This window comes from Heptranchias perlo, chromosome 15 (assembly GCF_035084215.1).
Source record: "Heptranchias perlo isolate sHepPer1 chromosome 15, sHepPer1.hap1, whole genome shotgun sequence".
NCBI lineage: Eukaryota > Metazoa > Chordata > Chondrichthyes > Hexanchiformes > Hexanchidae > Heptranchias > Heptranchias perlo.
Window position 1 is genome coordinate 31,165,810 of NC_090339.1, and position 19,079 is coordinate 31,184,888.

Below are 19,079 nucleotides of genomic sequence, written 5' to 3' on the forward strand. Positions count from 1 at the left end.
AAGGATGTTCTGGGGTTTGTGTTAAGACAGAATCAGTACGGGTAGAGTTAAGAAATAGGAAGGAAAATTATACATTTTTCAGTGTGCGCTACAGGCCAACAAATAATGGAGATAAGATAGTGGAGGTAATCTGCAGACAGTTCAGAGATATATAAGAACAGCAGGGCAACAATATCGGGTCATTTTAATTATCCCAAGATGGATCGAAATAAAAGGTAATGCATGTGATCAAAGTCTGAAACCTTTTTAGAATGGAGGATTGCTTCTACTGTAAACAGTATGTTCCTACTGCAATAAGGAAAGAAGCATTGCTTGATATAGTTCTGGGAAATGAAATGAAGCAAATAACTGTTGTGAGTATAGAAGAATAATTGGGAAATAGAACCACAATATAGTTAGGTTCAATGTCAGAATAGAAAGGATAATGAACAGTCAAAGATAAGGGTGCTGGACTAAAAAAAAGGCAAAGTTCAATGAGATAAGGAATCTGGCCCAAATTAACTGGGCAGAACAGCTAGCAAACAGGTCAATGGATCAACATTGAGAAATCTTCAAATACAAAATAAATATTTCTGTAAGGCAAAAAGTGGGTGCATCAAAGAGTCCATTAGCCATTGATAAGTACAGAGTTAAAAAAAAATCCTGACACTTAAAAGGGAAACATATGATAAAGTTAGCAATATTAGCATTTATAAACATAAAAAGTAAAATAGATAAAGAGATGGTAGGACTGTTGAGGCATGAAGGAGGGAGAAAATTGTGAAGGCTGAAGATTTGGCAGACATATTAAATCATTTTTTTTCTTTTTTTTCAAATGATGTGGAAGTGATACTGCCCATTCCAACATATCCTTACATTGTATTCCTTACATAATTAAAGAAATATTACAAACTCCACAAAGCCTTATCAAGGCACTAATATTACAATAAATCAACATGGTACTCAGATCAGTATTGATATCTTAGTGTATTATCATTGAATGCAGATAGATAGAGAATATAGTACTGGTATATTCCCATTGCATTTATCCTGATTCTACCATACCTAGTTGGCCAAAAAATTATATACGTGGATTAACATTGTCCGTGGATGAAGTAAATGTATATGGGCATCAAGGAGAGAGAGAGTAATATACGTTGAAAGGGATTAGAGTTTATACCACAGCCTTCTCACAATACACTCATGAAGGAGTACAATAATCTTTTTTCAGTTTTCTGATTGTAAGGTGGGCAAACGGGAAAGTGTGTAATTGCACCAAAGTGCTGTCCCAGACGTGTGCTATGTAAGATACATTTGAAATTGTGATTTCACACCAAGTGAGTTCCTAATTTTGAACAGGTCAAAAGGAAAGGAAGGGGAAGGAATGTGGCAAGTGAAGACCACACTCTTCCCCACAGGTGATACAGACAACCAGTGGGGGATATATTCTGAGTTACTCTCCATGACACAGAAAACCAGTGGTAGACCTTGACTCAGATGTCATAAGATGACATTTATATTTTATTCACTGTCGATTCCTTCTGTGAGATGTGTGTGTAAAGTGCCCGAATTAACAGCTTTACTGGATTTGTATCCACTTCAGATAAAGCTGAGAACATCAGAATTTGATGTTCTTCTGACTTTTACTAGCCATTCATGGACTTTGCTGTTGTGTTGGGGCATTCAATGACTGCATCTTGTTAACCTTGCTAAGCTGGTCCCTCATTTCTAGATAGTATATACAATAACGGGTATACTGCCCAATATTCCTATTCCAGATAGTGACTAATACTGCACAGCTGTGTTGCGTTCCATTGCCCACCTCGTGGAAAGTTACAAACGGTACAGGCAGAAGCTTGTTGACTTAGGAATTTATAATGAAAAAAGTTAATAGCAACTACACAGAGATGCAAAACTTTTAGGGAGACATTCAACAATATTGCATACATTTTTTGAGCATTAAATTAATATAGTTGGCCAAATTTTGGGTCATAACCTCCAGTGACTGATCTCCATTGGAGTGCACCGAATACCAGATTGGATGCCAGCAAATTTTAAGTGTGCAGGGCACCCACCTGAATCAGGCATTAGGCATCTTGTATATCAGGGTCCTAATGCCCATTGTAGGACCCCAATCAAAACTGGTCAGCAAATGGGAGGAACTAGGGAACTTACGGAATCTTAAATGGACCACTGGAGGTCGCTCAAAAAAAGTGACAGAACTTGTTAATAGCTTTACTTCTGTGGAGTTAGAACGAGCAGGAGCAGGGCCTAATCTATGGCTTCAGAGTCGACCGGAATTGGTTAGGTCCCAACCAGCGAGCTGCATCGGGACGCTCAATTGGCGTCTGCAGCTTGCTGGTTTTATGTAGATGAGGCTCAAGGCCTAATTTCAATCGGGCTACAGGCTGACCTCTTCATTGTCAGGACTGGAGTGACAAGTTTACACAGGTAAAACCCATATAAATCTTATATCAGAATTTATAATGCAAAAGTTGACACAAAAATGTTACAAGTGATGCAGACAGGAAGTGGGCGCAGATGTAAGATTTTTAATATATTATACATTAAAAGTAAAACCCACACATGACACCCAGGTGTATTAAATGTGACAGAAGTAGGCATGACTCAAAATTGTGACTGTGACATGGACAGGAGATGTTTCCTATATGCAAAACTTTTAATATATAGGTATGTAAGTGTGTTTGCTGCAGCCTACAATGTGAAAGTCTTATCTGGGCAGATGTAGACTTGAGATAAGGTTATGGCCATTACTGAGTGAGCAAGGAGTAAATTTTTAGATGTTACCAAAAAATTAGTAGGCAAGCAGCAACATTTTTCCATCTTACCAGGAATATTATTTTTTAATAAACAGGGAGCAACTAGACAGCTGTTGCAAAGAACATTACTCTGTGGGAAATGAATATTTTATGTTAACAAGGACATTAACATCTAATAAGAAAATTACTGTTTTAGTATGTTGTGAGGAGCCAGATATTTTACTTTGAGAGCTGAATATGTGTTTTATTTAACAAATTCAAAAAGAGATCTTGTATAGATAGATTTTGATTGTAAAAATGTACTTGTTTCAACCCAAAACACATTGTTACAACTCATTATAAAAGAGCATTCATTTTACTCCCAGCAATAATGAGGAACAAATCTTTCAATGTAAAATATAAATGATTTACTTGGAGGCAGCCGGCATCAGGGGAAGTACTGATTTCTAGTCGCTGCTCACTACTGTTTTTTGTAGATGATTATTAATCCTCGAATGTACCACTGACTCGTTCTGGTTAAAGACCCTGAGCTATTGGGAATTTATGGCTTGCAAGTTAAAAGTTTCTGTTCTACAAAATGTCATTTGTATGGCTTAAAGATGTTTAAAAATCAGTTTCAACTTACTGAGGAGAATTATTCGCTGTTGTCACTGAATGTTTGCTTGGGTAGAATGAACAGTATTTTAACTTTCCCGTGACCTTCACTTGCCCGTCATTATTGCAGACGTACTCTGGCTGTTACAGTTTGCATCAATTTACTCCAACCAGGCACACTCCCAATTTGCTTCATCTTCATTCTGAACCGTAACTAACCTTGTTTGTTACTTTCCCAGGGCCGGTTGCCGTCCTGTCAGAGGGGTCAGCGCTGGATGAGGGCAGTATCAGGACTTATGTACAAAAGGTAGTCAGACGTCCCAGTCAAAGACAAGTACCAATGAAGAAATACAGGCGGCTGAGACCCCGACTCTCACACAAAGGACCCATGCCCTTCTGAGTCAGGTAAATGAAGAGACAGCTTAACACACGCAAAGGTGCCCTTTTAAATGAGCTTCATGTATTGATAGAAACATGCAAATATTATCAGATGCTCATATTTTAATCCCTTGCCACAAGTCCTCTATATCTATAGTTATTCCATGCAGTGGTCATACAGTTTTTGTCTGTGGCTGCAGTGCAATAAATGGTTACATGTCCTGAGGTATGGGTGGTCCCAGAAATGTTTGCACAGTGCCCTCGCTTATCTGTCCAGGCAGAACAGGAGTGCAGTCTGAAAAGCAGTTTAACAAATGCGATTGTTAAAGCTTTGCATCACACACAATGGGAATGAAATTAAAAGATACAAATACCCTACATGCTAACTGGAACACATTGTTTCGGAGCCAACCATTTTGCCTGTTACTACGAGATGAGTTCCACAGCAACTGTCTGTAACTTAGTATAAAATCTACACTGAAAACACCAGGAGCTGCTCTCCCACTGAGTGCACTGCATAGCTTAGAACGACTAGTAAGGTCTTTTTAAAAAATAATTAAATCAAATTGTGCATACCCCATTATGGCCCACAATTTTTCTTGCAACTAAGAACATTACTTTGAAATGGTTGCCACAATTTCTAAAATATTTATAATTGACCTTACATTCAAAAGATAAACACGAGAGCAGCTATGTCCTTGATTGAGTTAATCCGATCTCCAAAATTAAGTGTTTTTCCACTCGCTAAGAATTAGCATGTCCTGCCATTCATTAAGCCACAATGTTTCGCATTCCTCAGCCTGATAATCTCAAAAGACTGATGCCATTCTAAACCCTTTGCCCTCACTGAGGAACTTTCTTTCTGAGAAGAAACCTAATCAGTAGAATTTTTCTGTTATGAGGGCTCAATGTGTATTCCTTTGTTAAATGAAACCCTTGCAGAGCACGTATACACCTATTTTTTAATAGTCCATTAATAGTAGTACATGGATTGAGTCTGGGAGCTGTGCTTCAGTTGTTCAGAGCATTGGTCAGATCCCATCTGGAGTATTGTGTTCAGTTTTTGGGGGGTACAGTGCAGATTTACCAGAATGATACCAGGGCTTAGAGGGTTAAATTATGAAGACAGGTTGCATAAACTTGGCTTATATTCTGTTGAAGTTAGATGGTTGAGAGTGATCTAATTGAGGTGTTTAAAATGATCAAAGGATTTGATAGGGTAGATACAGTGAAGCTATTTCTTCTGTTGGGGGAATTCAGAACAAGGGGGCATAATCTTAAAATTAGAGCTCAGCCATTGAGGAGTGAAATCAGGAAGCACCTTTTCACACAGGGTAGTGGAAATCTGGAATTCACTCCCCCAAAAGATTATGGATGCTGGTTCAGTTGAAATTTTCAAGATTGAGATCGAAAGACTTTTATTAGGTAAGGATATCAAGGGATGTGGATCAAAGGCAGGTAAACGGAGTTGAGATTCAGATTAGCCATGATCTAATTGAATGGCAGAACAGGCTTGAGGTGCTGAAAAGCCTACTCCTGTTCCTATGTCTGGTCTAATTCAACTTGGGTACTGCTGGTTTTTAGAAATTTCCAATGTTTCCCCCTCCTCTGCTTTAGCCATCAACTTCTTCTGGGATATGATAATGGATGAGCCAGCAACCCTCCTATACCTTGTCTAAGAAGCCATTCTTCATGTGTGAACATGGATAATGAGTATTGGCAGGTTATTTGACCTTGGTGGAGGTGGAGGGGTTGGCAGTCTATTAGAAATATTCTCACCTGACATGCAAACTTTCCAGTAGCAATCAGTAAATAGCAACCGGAAGTAGGGACCTTAACTGATTTTTTTTTTCCCCATCTCTAATCCTGGGTTTCTGAGGCCAATTGTAGCATCCCAGCTGCTGTCCTGGCTGAGCTCTGCTAACTCAGCAGAGCAGGGATTGAATCCTGAATTTATTGCTGTGTGTTGTATCAGACAGTGCCTTTACCCACAAGACCATCAGGGGAGCTCTTTTCATAACCCTTGATCCCCAAGATTCACTTGAATGGGTACGCAGGTTGGATAGCACAGTGATGTCATGTCTCCATGTTGATATCACCTGACGTCTGATCTGTGCCAGTTGCCTCCAGTTGCAAACCAGGCTCATTCTAGATTCAGCTTTAAAGGGGAATGAAATCAAACATTTTGACGAACAGCAACACGACTCACTGATGCAGCTTATTTATATTTTAAAGACTAGGAAAAAATCCTGAGGTTACTTAAATAGATATTTCTTTAAATGTTAATTCCAATCCATTCTTCTTCTGAAAAGGTATAATACTGCCAGATTTAATCCATTAAGGCAAGGTATTACAGCTGTTATCAGACTCAGTTGCAATTGTGAGCAGACTGTCAAACAGAGGTAGTCAATGCCTCTAAGACATCATTAAAAAGCAAAAATAAGTCCTTTGGTCCTCAGAGTATTAAGCATGTGGTGCCTAAACTAGTCATCCTGAACTTGCATACAATTATATTTGCCAAGTGTACACTGTGCGTTGGCTGATAGTAAGCTTGAGGATGTTCTAATCTAAAGAAGACGGACATGATGAATTACTCAGTCTGCAGTGGTAACCAGATTTATCACCACCTAATCCCCACAGCAGTTTCTTCAGAATTAATCTAGAAACATAGGGATCTCTTTTTGAATATGTAATTCAAATTTAATTTAAAAATATTAAAAATTAAATCCATGTCAAATAACTCAAATTCCTTTAATACCGAGTGACCTCCAAGAATAAAGAAAATGACTAGTACTATTATTCTTTGGGTTAAATATAAATTATATATATAAAACTCTCATGACTCCATCCAGAATTTTGCCCCAAGTAACTGAACTTTTAATTCTTTTTCTTCCGAATTTCTTTCTTTAACTTTTTTTCTTTACAAATGATACACTATGGGGGCCGAAGTAACACAAGTTCTTGCGGTCCTGACTCCCAGCCAGGAAAGAATGAGCCTGTCACTCAAACTCTCTTGTTTTGGTAGTTGTTTGCCAGGCTGCTGGATATTGAGTACCAGACAGAGACAACACATAGCCCCTTCACTGGGAAAGGTGGTGATTGCAAAACTGTTTGTTCTATAAAGCCAAATAGAACTTCACATGGAGGGGAGAAAAATGATAATGAAAAACAGAAAAATATATAAAATGAGGAAAAGAACATCGTTTTGCTTTGGAAATAAACATCTAGCAGATACATCAAACATGCCCATATAATCCTGAATATGTAAGAATTCTAATGGGATACATAACACACAGGAAGTCTATTGCATTTTCTGTCAGAGTACCTTTTAGCACCAATAGATGGATAAAAAGAATGTGGCCATTTTGAAAGGAATAAGCTCTACAGCACCAATTTATTTAAATGTAACTCTCAGTTTTATCCATAAGGGCTGTCTCTAATGTATAGCTGTCTGAATGAATTACATCTCCCTCTTATCTCTTGTGACATTGAAAGAAATTGTTTTCCTGTTTATACACAAGAGTAGATGAGGAAACCCATTCAACACATGTAGCTCATCCTTCTATTGTCCCCCATTGCAACATTTGACTGCCCGTTGAACTATTCCAGAGTTTTTGCCTTCGCTACCTTACCCAATATAAAAAGTGCTTCCTGATAACAGTCCTCAACTTACCTTTTAACAGACATGGTTTAATTTAAAACCTTTTCTACTCCCTTCAGTATCTTATATTTCCGCAAGGTCCCTTTTACAGTTCAAGTTTTCTCTTGTGTACACAATGAAAAAGTGATTCCATAAACAAATTGAGTTTCCTTTTATCAGAATCTTGTACCCTGACATGTCATGAATGGTGCAGCACACCCAGGATTAACAATAACCCCACCCCAGGTATGGTGTATAAAAAAACAGAAATCATGTAGAATACTCACCATTTTTTCTTGCCTCCTTTGAAAGGTAGAAAATGCCATACTTTCAGACCAATATGCACACATTAAAATGAATAGATTTATTTAAATGTTGAATACTACATAAAACCAATTAGACACAGGAAAATGAGAGTATGATACCTAAAAACAATAAAGATAGAATCATAAAATGTTACAGCACAGAAATAGTCCATTTGGCTCATCAAGTCTGTACCAGTGTTTTCTTCACATGAGCCACCTAGTCTAATCCTACTTTCCTGTGTGAGCCCCATCCCTTTAATATTCCTCCTTTTCAAGCACTTCTCTAATTCTTTTTCTCACCACTCTCATTTCTATTTTGTTTCTCCTCATATTTCTCTTTTTCGCTTGACTTTCTGATCTCTTATTTTTTATTTAACTTACTTTCTTTCTCAACTCTTATTTCTACATCTTTTTAATCCTCATTTTAGAACCAGTCAGGTTATCAACCCCATTTTGAGGTTGAAATGCCAGACGAGAGCACTCAAATCGACCCCCTGGACTCTATTTTTAGTCCTTAAAATTTTATATATACCTTTGCTTTCAACACAGTACCCTATTGTTTGCCTTCTTACAAAGATGAAGATTGAGTTATTCTAGCTTTTCCTCATAATTCAGTCCTCTGACATTAGGGGTCAGCCTCATTGCCCTTCTGGTCACCACCTCAATGACTTGATTGTTTCCCTTGTGCCTTGGTAATCAGAACTGAATGTAGCACTCAAGGTGCTATACAGTTTCAGGATGACAGTGTATTTGCCTGTAATATTAGCGAAGTATAGGGCAAAGTTTGGCAAACGACTCAGTCTCTATAGGAGTGAGACTGGACAATTCTCCACGGCAGAAAAAAGCTTTAATTTCAAAATCCTGGTAGTCAGGTATCATTGCTGAATATTGGCCTCACTTTCCGTAGGTAAATTCATATAGTATTTGCAATTTTTCTTCAAGATTTGGATACAAGAAGGTCACCAATCAGTCGTTGTGTGCGAGCTACCTTTATTTTCTCCATTATTTCATTATTTCTTAATTTGAGCTACCCCTTATGGAATAGGTCCATAGGTAGTAAGCATGGAGGCTACAGGTACTGTGTTATGTAGAGTTTCCCTAGAAGTTTTTTCCGTTACATCTAATATATAAGATCACAAGCTATATTCTCCCCACCCTCCCACCCCCATCATGGTATCTAATTATTCCTTACATGAGTTTTTGCCTCCACTGCCCTACCTAAAAGTACCTTGCACAGGTGAAGAACTTCTTGTCATCTGTGCTAAAGTTCATCTGAAAGCGTTTGTAAAACTATGAGATTTTACCAGGATTTGCCCATAGACTCCCATGTTATGTGTAGGTCTGCACTCCATTAGTAGTACATTGTGTGAAGCGCTTAGAAATATTTCCATGATATGAGATGTTACATAAATATATGGATTTCTTTCATTTCTCTACTTATTTCCATACAGGTAGAATGGTACACTGATTCAAATTCAGTCTTTTAGTGACTGCCCATCATACTTAGTGGGTCAAATAGGCATTTTAATCCTGTACAAAATTACATTTCATTGTTCAAGTATATTTTTCCCACTAGCCTCAGGAATTCTTGTTTTATCCTTTCCGTGCTCCTCAAAACTATGGAACTCTCTACCTCCTTCAGTCTTTTCTTCCCCCTACAACTTAAGGCTATTAAAAAGCTAGTAGATACCATCTAATCCTTACTTCTTCATTTACCTCTTATTTCCCATTCCTTTCAACCTTGGTGTTGCCCTGCACCATCGGCTTGGCTATTTACTAAACTTCTCAATAAAACAATTGGAAGTTGTCTCGGAAAAAATTACACAAATGCTGAGAATACCACCCATAATGGAGGCATGCTCCAGCCAAAGTTTAATTTAGTTCAATATTGTCTAACTATTCAGATATTTGGAATGTTTAATAGATTCATACAGCTCCCTTTCAGGTTCCAACATCACTTGTATTTAGTATTCTTACTTCCCAGTAAATTGTGGCTTTGGAACAGAAAGATGTTTTCATTCACAGCCAATACCTGTAGGCTCCGAAAGCATATTGCAATTAATCACCTTCTTGAGGTTAGATAGGAATGATATATTGTTTAAGGGAAGACATTCTTTGTACATGCATTTGGATTCAGTTTTAGGGGGCTGGAAGATTGGCTGGCACTCTGGTAGCATTGCAATTTATGTAATTGGTTCACACCACTGAGAATCATAATCTATGAGGTTGGACTGAACCAAATAAATGATAACCGGTCCAAACTGGATAAATTTAAATTTGTTTCTACACCACAAACTTTTGTCCAGTTCTAATGATTCAGTTCTGAAGACCTAGAATTTTTTTTCTTAAATATTTTTAATGCCGATTTGCTACTCTTTTCTGCTGAAGCCAATAACTCAAACTGAAGTATGGTTCACTAGGTGCCAGCAGCCTTAAGTGGCCATTCCTCATGTGTAAGTTTTGACAGTGAGTATTAACAGGTTACTTGAGCCAGGGAGAAGTGGGGGTATCACAGCTGAGTCCCACTTTGGTCTCACTTGATACTAACACACATAGATTTTGTAATAAGGGTCACTGCATAACAATCACAAGCAGGAACCCTGAATAATTGTTTTTCCTTCCTTATCCTGGGTGCACTCATCCAGTACTGGTACTGCTGGCCCTGGCTGAGATCAGTTGACTGAGTACAGGCTATTATCATTTTAAGAAATCTCTCAATGCATGTTACCATTTTGCCATTATTCTCTTCGCTCTTTACATATGCAGCATGGTTTTGTATTACCAGCTAAAATGCCAAAAGTCAGTTCATCTCCATGTTTCACTACCAGTGTATTGGAATTCTGGTTCTTTCACAACACCTTTGTATTGAATTTAATGGTGCATTACGTGTCTTGATTTTTAGTGGAGCCTTCTGCACTTCAGATTCAGGAAATCAGAATTTTGAGGTCTGAATCAAAGTAATCAATTTATTTTAAATGGTTCTGAGGCCTAGCTTTGGCTGACAGTCAAAGCAGCTGTCATATGTTCCATCAAGGTTCAGGAGTAATGTAAAGAAAAGCTTTATACAATGCACCAGGCAGAGCTGGGACAGTGTTTAATTGCCACAAAACAAAGGAAAAACACACAACAAAACCAAATATCCTTTATGTACACAAAAAAACACTTGAATTTATATAGCATTTGAATTGAAACCTCTCAAAGCACTTTACATGCTGAATTATTTTGACTGCTGTTAGCAAAACACACCAGCCATTCAAAACCCACAAGCAGCAGTGAGATGAATGACTATATAATCTATTTTTTGGTTGAGTGAGGAATATTGTCTGGGAGATCAGGAGAACTCGAAGCTTTTTTTTTGAATAGTGCCATGGGATCTTTCACATTCACTTGAACAAGCATCTCTCTCTAATAACTTTAGTAAAATGGAAACATTCAGAGCAAAGTTAAAACCCTTGAAAGATGCAGGAGTTACCCTGAAAAAAAATTAAGTTTCAGAATCCCAATATTTTTCAAATACATTTTGACAAAAAGAATTGATAACTTAGAATAAGTTTCAGCTCCCTGCTTTTGCATTTGGTTGCTCGCTACTGTCCAGTCCTACATTGCATTATTAATTAAGATATGCAACCTCGAAATCCACTCTTAGAGGATGTAGGTTGAGTAAGTATTAAAAGGGCGCTTTGTGAATTTGGAATAGATATTAAAACATAAAGAACAAGTAGTGAATGCATTGGAGATATACCCTTTTATGAGATTAAGGACTTTGTGGGTTCATTGGTACAACGTGCAAATCTGTGCAGGAATATGCGATGGAGACTGATAAGGACAACAGCTCACTCTCACAGATGAAGTTCAGTAAATGACAGACAACTACAAATAAAAGTAGAACCTGAATGTCAGAGAACTCGGACTTTGGGAGCAGTCCAAGTAAAATGCTCTAGTTTTTCAAATACGGTCATTTGGGCACATAGGTATAATGCTTCTCTGACAAGTCTAAACCCATTACAAATGCATACAGAGGGAACTTTTCTAACATTAGCTGTGTGACAGGTAATTGCCTATTATTAGATCAACAGCTTACTTGCAGGCCTAAGTCTGATCTGGCACTATTCCAGCTCAGTTAGCTGCTGTGAAGAACTATTCCCCACTAATCTACCACATAGGCTAAAGTTTGCTATTTTATTTGCGTATCTACAAAATATGAAGAAAATTAAACTTTTCACTTATCTGCCAAGACTCTGTACATCTTCATGAGATAATATGTATCCAACTCAAATCAAAATGACATACATTCCACTTTATGGAAAATAAATGTTTCCAGATCTATGGCTAGCAGGGATATGTTTCAAACAACACGTCTCCAACACTGGCAACTTGTTAACAGAATGATTCACAAACAGCTGTGCTGTCCATCATTCTTTCTTTTCTATAAGGGCATTCTGAAAAGCCCAGAGTATAACAGAACCCTGTGAAAGTAAAAATATTAAGCATTTTAATCTTGTTATTTTTGGGCACACACAAACCTATTGGAGCCCCAAAGGGTTCAAATCATTAATATGGTTTTATAGGCTGATTTTACGTCTTCATAAACATCCCCTTTTATTTAATTCTTTAGGCTATCCTGACAGTCTATCCCAATAGACATTACATAGTGCTGATTTAGCTGATCCCAGCTGGAGCAACAAATGGGTCACTACAATTAGCTTCAGCACCTATGGGCTAAGGAAAGAGGGAAAGAAAATAGCCAGATTTCTAATTTCTGATTGTTATCTAGTGGCTTCTGGAAAGAGAACAGAATAGGGTTTGGCTGCAGTTCGATCCACTTGTCAAGTAGTCTGGTGACACTCACTATCTACACTCACATGTAAAGAATGAGTACTTGGATGAGGTACAGAGGCCTACCCGTGGAGCCAAACCCCAATGAGAGTCAAAGCTTTCAGGAAAAAAGGGAGAAAATTTTTAAAAGGTTACATAGCATTATTTGTCAGGGAAATATGTCCAAAACATAACAGAAGTCTCAGAAAACCAAATTGCGAAGGAGGAAAAACTAAAAGAGTTTTAGTGATGAAAACAGTTCCCATTTGCTAATGAAATTTTAATAATAATCCTTAATTTTACTGGATTTTTAGTACTTTCTTTTAATACCAACTTCATAGCAAGAAGATATTGAATATTCATTGATTCATTCATTCATGTTAGTTGATCCATGTTTGGCACACTTGCTTTATGTTTATCAAGCAACCGTCCGCACTGTCAATCACCGTTATGCCAACTGCATGGCGCTATGTGACTGAGAAACTGGGGATCTAGCCTTGTTTAATTGACAGCATTGTGCTGAACATTGGTGGGCTGCTGTTATTAAACAAGAGCTTGCTGAAAAATATCAACCTCCATTCACAAAGATTCCAATATCTAAAATAACAAACTTAAGTTATTCAAAGGACACTTCATTTTTATAGTGGTGCACTGAAACTTGATCATTATCATAGAATTTCAAACCACCAGACTATTTTCTATAATTCCTTTAAAATGTTTACAGTGCTTTAATAGCATCTGTTTAATGTCATAAATATACCCCAACAAGCTGCCATTAACTTGCAAACAAATACACCTAAACCTTTTAGCACTAAGTCTAGAGGTGAGCAGCTTCATCACTTGCACCAAGAATGTGTTAGCATGTGGATAGCTCTGATCAAACATTTTTATTCAAGCATCATTCCTACAACCCTTTCTTCTTTATTTGATGTCTTCATAGTGTTAAGTGCTATACTTTCAATTTCATTTTGGATGTCTTCTTTAGCTGGTAGGTTGGATACATCCTAATAAGTATGTATTGGACCTGATTCTCACTCCGTGCTTTCTTATAATACCTGGAATCCTTCTGAATAGCAGACAGGAGTATGGGCTTAATTGCTTACTGTTGTTTACTAGCTGGAGCAGCATCTAGCACTGCTGGTTTCACTCTCCATGCACATGGAATGTCTTCCCAAGTGGCTTGGAAAGTGACCAAACTACAGGGTAACAATGCCAGCTATCACAACACGTCTAGGCCTAAACAAACTGCCAAAACCTAAGCTCAACAGCTGCCAGCTGCCAATTTGGCACCAATACCAAATGGGCTGGCCCCTTAAAAAAAATAAAATCTGACAAAATTCCTTAGATATATCCCAACTGTTTTAAAAATGGCGATACAAGAACTTGCATTCTAAAAATTACTTTGCTGATAAATGTTAAACTGGGTGGTCCAGTGTGAGTAAATATTGACTTTTCAGCTCTGAAAATTGGTATCTGCCCAAACATGGGGAACTGCATTATAACACTGTTGTTTCACCTGAAGAACTTGGGTTCAAATTCAACTTGGGCAGAAACAATGAAGGTCCCTTCTCTGATGCAGGAACAGAAGCCATAATTGTTCTTTCACCTCGCAAATCCAACCCAGAGAACAGAGATGATAACATTTTCCTCCTGATGATCTTCTCATGGATTATAGTGTAATGTCAAGAGCTGTATTGTGGGACAATGGAATGAGGCTGCAGGGCAAGCTTTTCTTTCACACAGTGCCTTCCAAATATCTGCTACAGTACCCTGGCGAGAACAACCTCTCTTGATATTTTCCAGATTATTTCGTCATCAACTTCAAAGCATAAATCAGATTTAGTTTCTTATCATTTAAAACATTTGTAGAAGAAAGTGAGAAGTATGAATGCATTTGAATTTATGAATATATATTAGTAAATAAATAGTCCTGGGAACTTGGTTTCACCTTATTACAATAAATAGTAAAATATGCCCAACATCCATTAGAGACTGTACCACAGCAGGCAGCCTTAGACTATTCTAATGAGAAGTCAACGTTTTAAGGATTCGTTTGCATTACTGTTTTGTAATCTAATAGTAAAGCCAGATATTCTCTTTCTTTTTCCCCCTCTGTTGTTCTGTTTTTTACCCCCTCCATTTTTCTCTTGGCAAGGTCCTTACTATTAGCTGGGAGAATACCATGGTCTGAATCACAAAGTTCCCATGACTGAAATAAGTGCTGTTTATTGATTAGCAGGCAAGAGGCAGGATGTGCCAGGCAGAATGTGCCAGGCAATCTTAATTCCCTCTCTCTTTCACCCGTGTAATGGAGCATTTTGCTCATCTGCAGTGCTTTACCTAGCAAGCAGGTTGGGGAGTGGTGAAACTTACCTGGTTAAAGCAGCCAAGATTAACACAGGCAGCCCTGGGTCTTCAACTCAAGGCCGTTTGGATTAGAGTCAAGCACTTGACTGCTTGAGCTGCCAGAACAAAAATTGATTTTAGTTTGCGGAGGAGCTGGTGTCATACTTTGTAAGTCAGTCCTGTGCTGGTTGCTGTGCTGTTCCTTTCACGTTAACCCTTAGGTTTCAGAAAGTGCTCTACAGCTTTTAAAATATCTGTTCTGTCTGCATATTGGGATTTTCGGAGAGTTTTTAGTGAGGCATCCATTACATACATAGAATCATAGAATCATAGACGTTTACAACATGGAACCAGGCCCTTCGGCCCAACATGTCCATGTCGCCCAGTTTATACCACTAAGCTAGTCCCAATTGCCTGCACTTGGCCCATATCCCTCTATACCCATCTTACCCATGTAACTGTCCAAATGCTTTTTAAAAGACAAAATTGTACCCGCCTCTACTACTGCCTCTGGCAGCTCGTTCCAGACACTCACCACCCTTTGAGTGAAAAAATTGCCCCTCTGGACCCTTTTGTATCTCTCCCCTCTCACCTTAAATCTATGCCCCCTCGTTATAGACTCCCCTACCTTTGGGAAAAGATTTTGACTATCTACCTTATCTATGCCCCTCATTATTTTATAGACATGTAGGCTAATCTAAGAACAATGGGGTTGCTGTCTCTGATTTTGGATCCGTCTGGTTTTTGAGTGCAATGTTTGGAAATTTCTCAAAAGAAAAATCACACCACGGAAATCTAGTTTTTAAACTGGATGTCCATACTTCTCGCATACTTCTGTATCTTTTGGGATAGACACATTCAGTTCATTTTCATCTTCACCACTGGGCAGTAATCTGGCAGAACAGATCGCTCATTCTTTATAAAACCGGCCCGATTTTCATTCCATTGAAATCAATGGAATAAAATCAGACAGATTCTATAAAGAGCAGGAAATCTACTGCCCAGGTGGTGAAGATGAAAATCTACCCCAATAGCTATTAAGGTTTTCAAATATTTTTATCATCTAAAAATGAAATATCATAAACCAAGCCTTTATACCTTCTGTCCTGCCCTTATTTTTCTCCTTGTCCAGGTTTGGATTTAGAACCATAGAACTATAGAAAAGATATAGCACAGAAGGGGGCCATTCGGCCCATCGTGTCCGTGCCGGCTCGAAGAACAACCAGGTGCCCCCTACCACCAATTCAGGCAGCGAATTCCATACACTCACAACCCTCTGGGTAAAAAAGCTTTTCCTCATATCGCCTCTAATCCTTCTGCCAATCAGCTTAAATCTATGTCCTCTAGTTCTTGAACTCTCCACTAGGGGAAACAGGTACTTCTTGTCTACTCTATCTAGGCCTCTCATAACTTTGTACACCTCAATCAAGTCTCCCCTCAGCCTCCTCTGCTCCAAGGAAAACAACCCTAGCCTATCCAATCTCTCCTCGTAGCTGCAATTTTCAACATGACTTGATAAAATGTATCAACTCAACATAAATGGAAGTAAGGATCAATAAACTTTTTATCATTGGTTCATAATGATATTTAACAAAAAGAAGAGTTTTGCAGTTTTATCTAACTGAAACAATGGAAAGTGTTGTATTGCTATTGCCTATAGGCAGACCCATGGCTCCAAACATTGGTGTATGAATGGGTAGTGCCACACAGTGGCTGGTTAGAGGCTGTGTGGCACAGTTCTGTAGTCAGTACATTCTCTATCTCTGCCAGGGGAGGCTACGAGCAAAGGTGAGTTGTTTACTTACAGAAGAATGAGGAAGTTGAAGGACAAATAACCTGGGCTATTGTGATACAGAGGAGCACTGTCAGAGGCTTAAGGGACAGCTGATCTGGCCACCCTGCCAGACAGGAAATGCAACTAGGCACATGGAAACCAGACCTAAAGAAGGAAATTTTAAAAATCATCAGCTATCGGATGCAGTAAAGCATTGCTTAGTATCTTTCACAGTGATTTTTCAAAAACAGCTCACAGCTTGTTAGTGAGACAGTCAAGGTATTGGAAATTACAATGTGTCAAGTCAGGAGTTTCATCAGACAGATAATGATTTGGCTAGGGTAGTGAAGACAAAAACTTTGGAATCATTTAAGAAACAGTTCTATGTTTTGATAGGGGAACTGTAGCTTTCGTCTTGATGGATGAGATAAGATGGACCAAACAGAAGGATGGCCTTTGTCATCCATATCTATTTTGTGATCTCATTGCACATTTTACAAATTTGTGCTCATAACTTTGTGCCAAAAGCACAAATTTATAAAATCTACTCTAAGACTGCAAGACAGAAATGGATAATGAACGCTATTTGGCTCATCCTGGCTCATAATGAATGGAAAAAATCCTGTGGGGCCTACTGATCTCTGTGCATGAATTCCATATATGTGCTCCCAGCATACAAAGTTGTGCACTGGGAGTCAAAAAAATTATAAAATTTACCCTGTTGTGTTACTGAACAGACTTTTCCTATCACATAAGACTAATGTCTTAAGTTTGATTTTGTTCCATAATTGCAGCAAAAATATTTCTAAATTTCTGCTGCTTCATTTAAAAAAATATTATTTGAGAAATCCTCATAGCAAAAGAACATTTCTTTATTACCAAAAGTTTTTGAATGCAATGAATTGAAAGACCCATCTGGTTTTATGTCATCTTTTGCTACTGCAATGCTTTGACATCCTTCAATTCATTAACTCTATTTTTTGCCTTGTGACTTTTTTTCCAGGAATCCCTGAAACTGTCTTTCCTTTCAAGCTCATCTCTACCTTTGAAACCTCAAGGTCACCCAGTCCGCCCCTAGAAGCGGAGCACCCAAGCCTCACCATAGCAACGTCTCCATTTACAAGCATCTTAGTATCTGCAATGAAGACAAATGTCTCCCAGAAGTGAAAAGGAACAGGACCTCGTTTGCTTAGCTGACCTCCGACCTTGTCAGACACTCCCTGCATTCTGCAACATGTGATTTGAGGGCCTGTCCACATCGAATTTATCTTAACACAACACAGTGTCTCTTTTGGGAGAACGCATCTATCTCAGGGTGTTTAACAAAAAACATGCAAAAAATTGTGCTGATACCTATGTATTAAATTTGGAAAATGTATTATTGTTCTGTAGGGCCAAGGAAGATTCTAATTCTTCATAAGATATTCTGTAAATACTTTAATTTTTTGTTACTAAATTATAAATTTATGCTTAAGCTCTCTGGAGCATTACATTTCTTCTGTAGCTTGTGGCATAAGCTGTTTTGTCTTATTCTTATAAAGGTTGTGTTGTGCAAATTAATCCTAATTATTGTAAAAAAAAGGCTTAGAAATAATTATTAAAATAAAATGCTTCACTTTGTTATATTAAGGAGTCGTGCTGCTAATATATTGTCATTGAAGGGGAGGCTCCCAAGTTCTGTGAAAATAAAACAAGAATATAATTATTTAAGAAAAATGAAAGAAAGCCTCGGTGCCTGATTGCATGTATCTGATTTTTTAAAAACTCGCCCTCAATAGTTAGGTGTTCTCGCACTTCAACATATTCTAGGAGCTTTCCATTTAGCAGCAGTTCTTTTCTGTGTTGGGCTGAGTGTTGGCAACAGTTCAGGGAATTTTTAAAAAAGGTGATGTATGTGCGTGGAGCAGTGAATCATATAAACTGCATGCAGATCAGGTTGCCAGTTTCCATTAGCTTATGTCTGTTAACTACTGTCAGAGGTCAGAGAGAAAGAAGGAAATCTTCATCCCCTTCTGTTTGGGCTAGAAGCAATCACAGTTCACAGAGTCAAAAAAATCAGTGTTTTATAACAAGGATATAGTTCGGTCCACAACGAAAGAAAGACGAGAGAACTTCTATTGCTGGGCTGAATTTGATCCCAGGTTACAAAGGACAGTGTTCCACTAACTGTTCCTCTTTGTACACAATCAAAGAGAAAGAGAATCTTTCACCTAATTCTGGGCTGGATTTGATCCCAGGTCACAGAACTGAAAGGGCCTAAAGATATATCTATTTTGTGGACTTTTGAGGGGGGAGGGATTTTAACTCCCCCGTTTCCTCCCCCCCCCCCCCCCCGCCCCGGCCCCACCAATGCCACCTGGTGAAAACCGGGCAAGATGGCAGTTAAAATGGAGCAGGAGATTTACCCACTACCTTCCCAACCTGATTTGGCCAACTGGAATTTTAAATTGCAGGCGGCAAGGATGCCT

At 38.3% G+C, this 19,079-nt stretch overlaps 1 long non-coding RNA gene across 1 annotated transcript in view; it reads left to right on the forward strand.

Annotated features, from left to right (window-relative positions):
- Positions 1–18,336, forward strand: part of LOC137332961 (uncharacterized) — a 30,319-nt gene extending 11,983 nt beyond the window's left edge. Inside the window, exons 2-3 of the long non-coding RNA XR_010965767.1 lie at positions 3,593–3,758; positions 17,615–18,336. This is a non-coding gene — a long non-coding RNA (uncharacterized lncRNA). The remainder of the gene's footprint in view (positions 1–3,592; positions 3,759–17,614) is intronic.
- Positions 18,337–19,079: the final 743 nt, after the last annotated feature.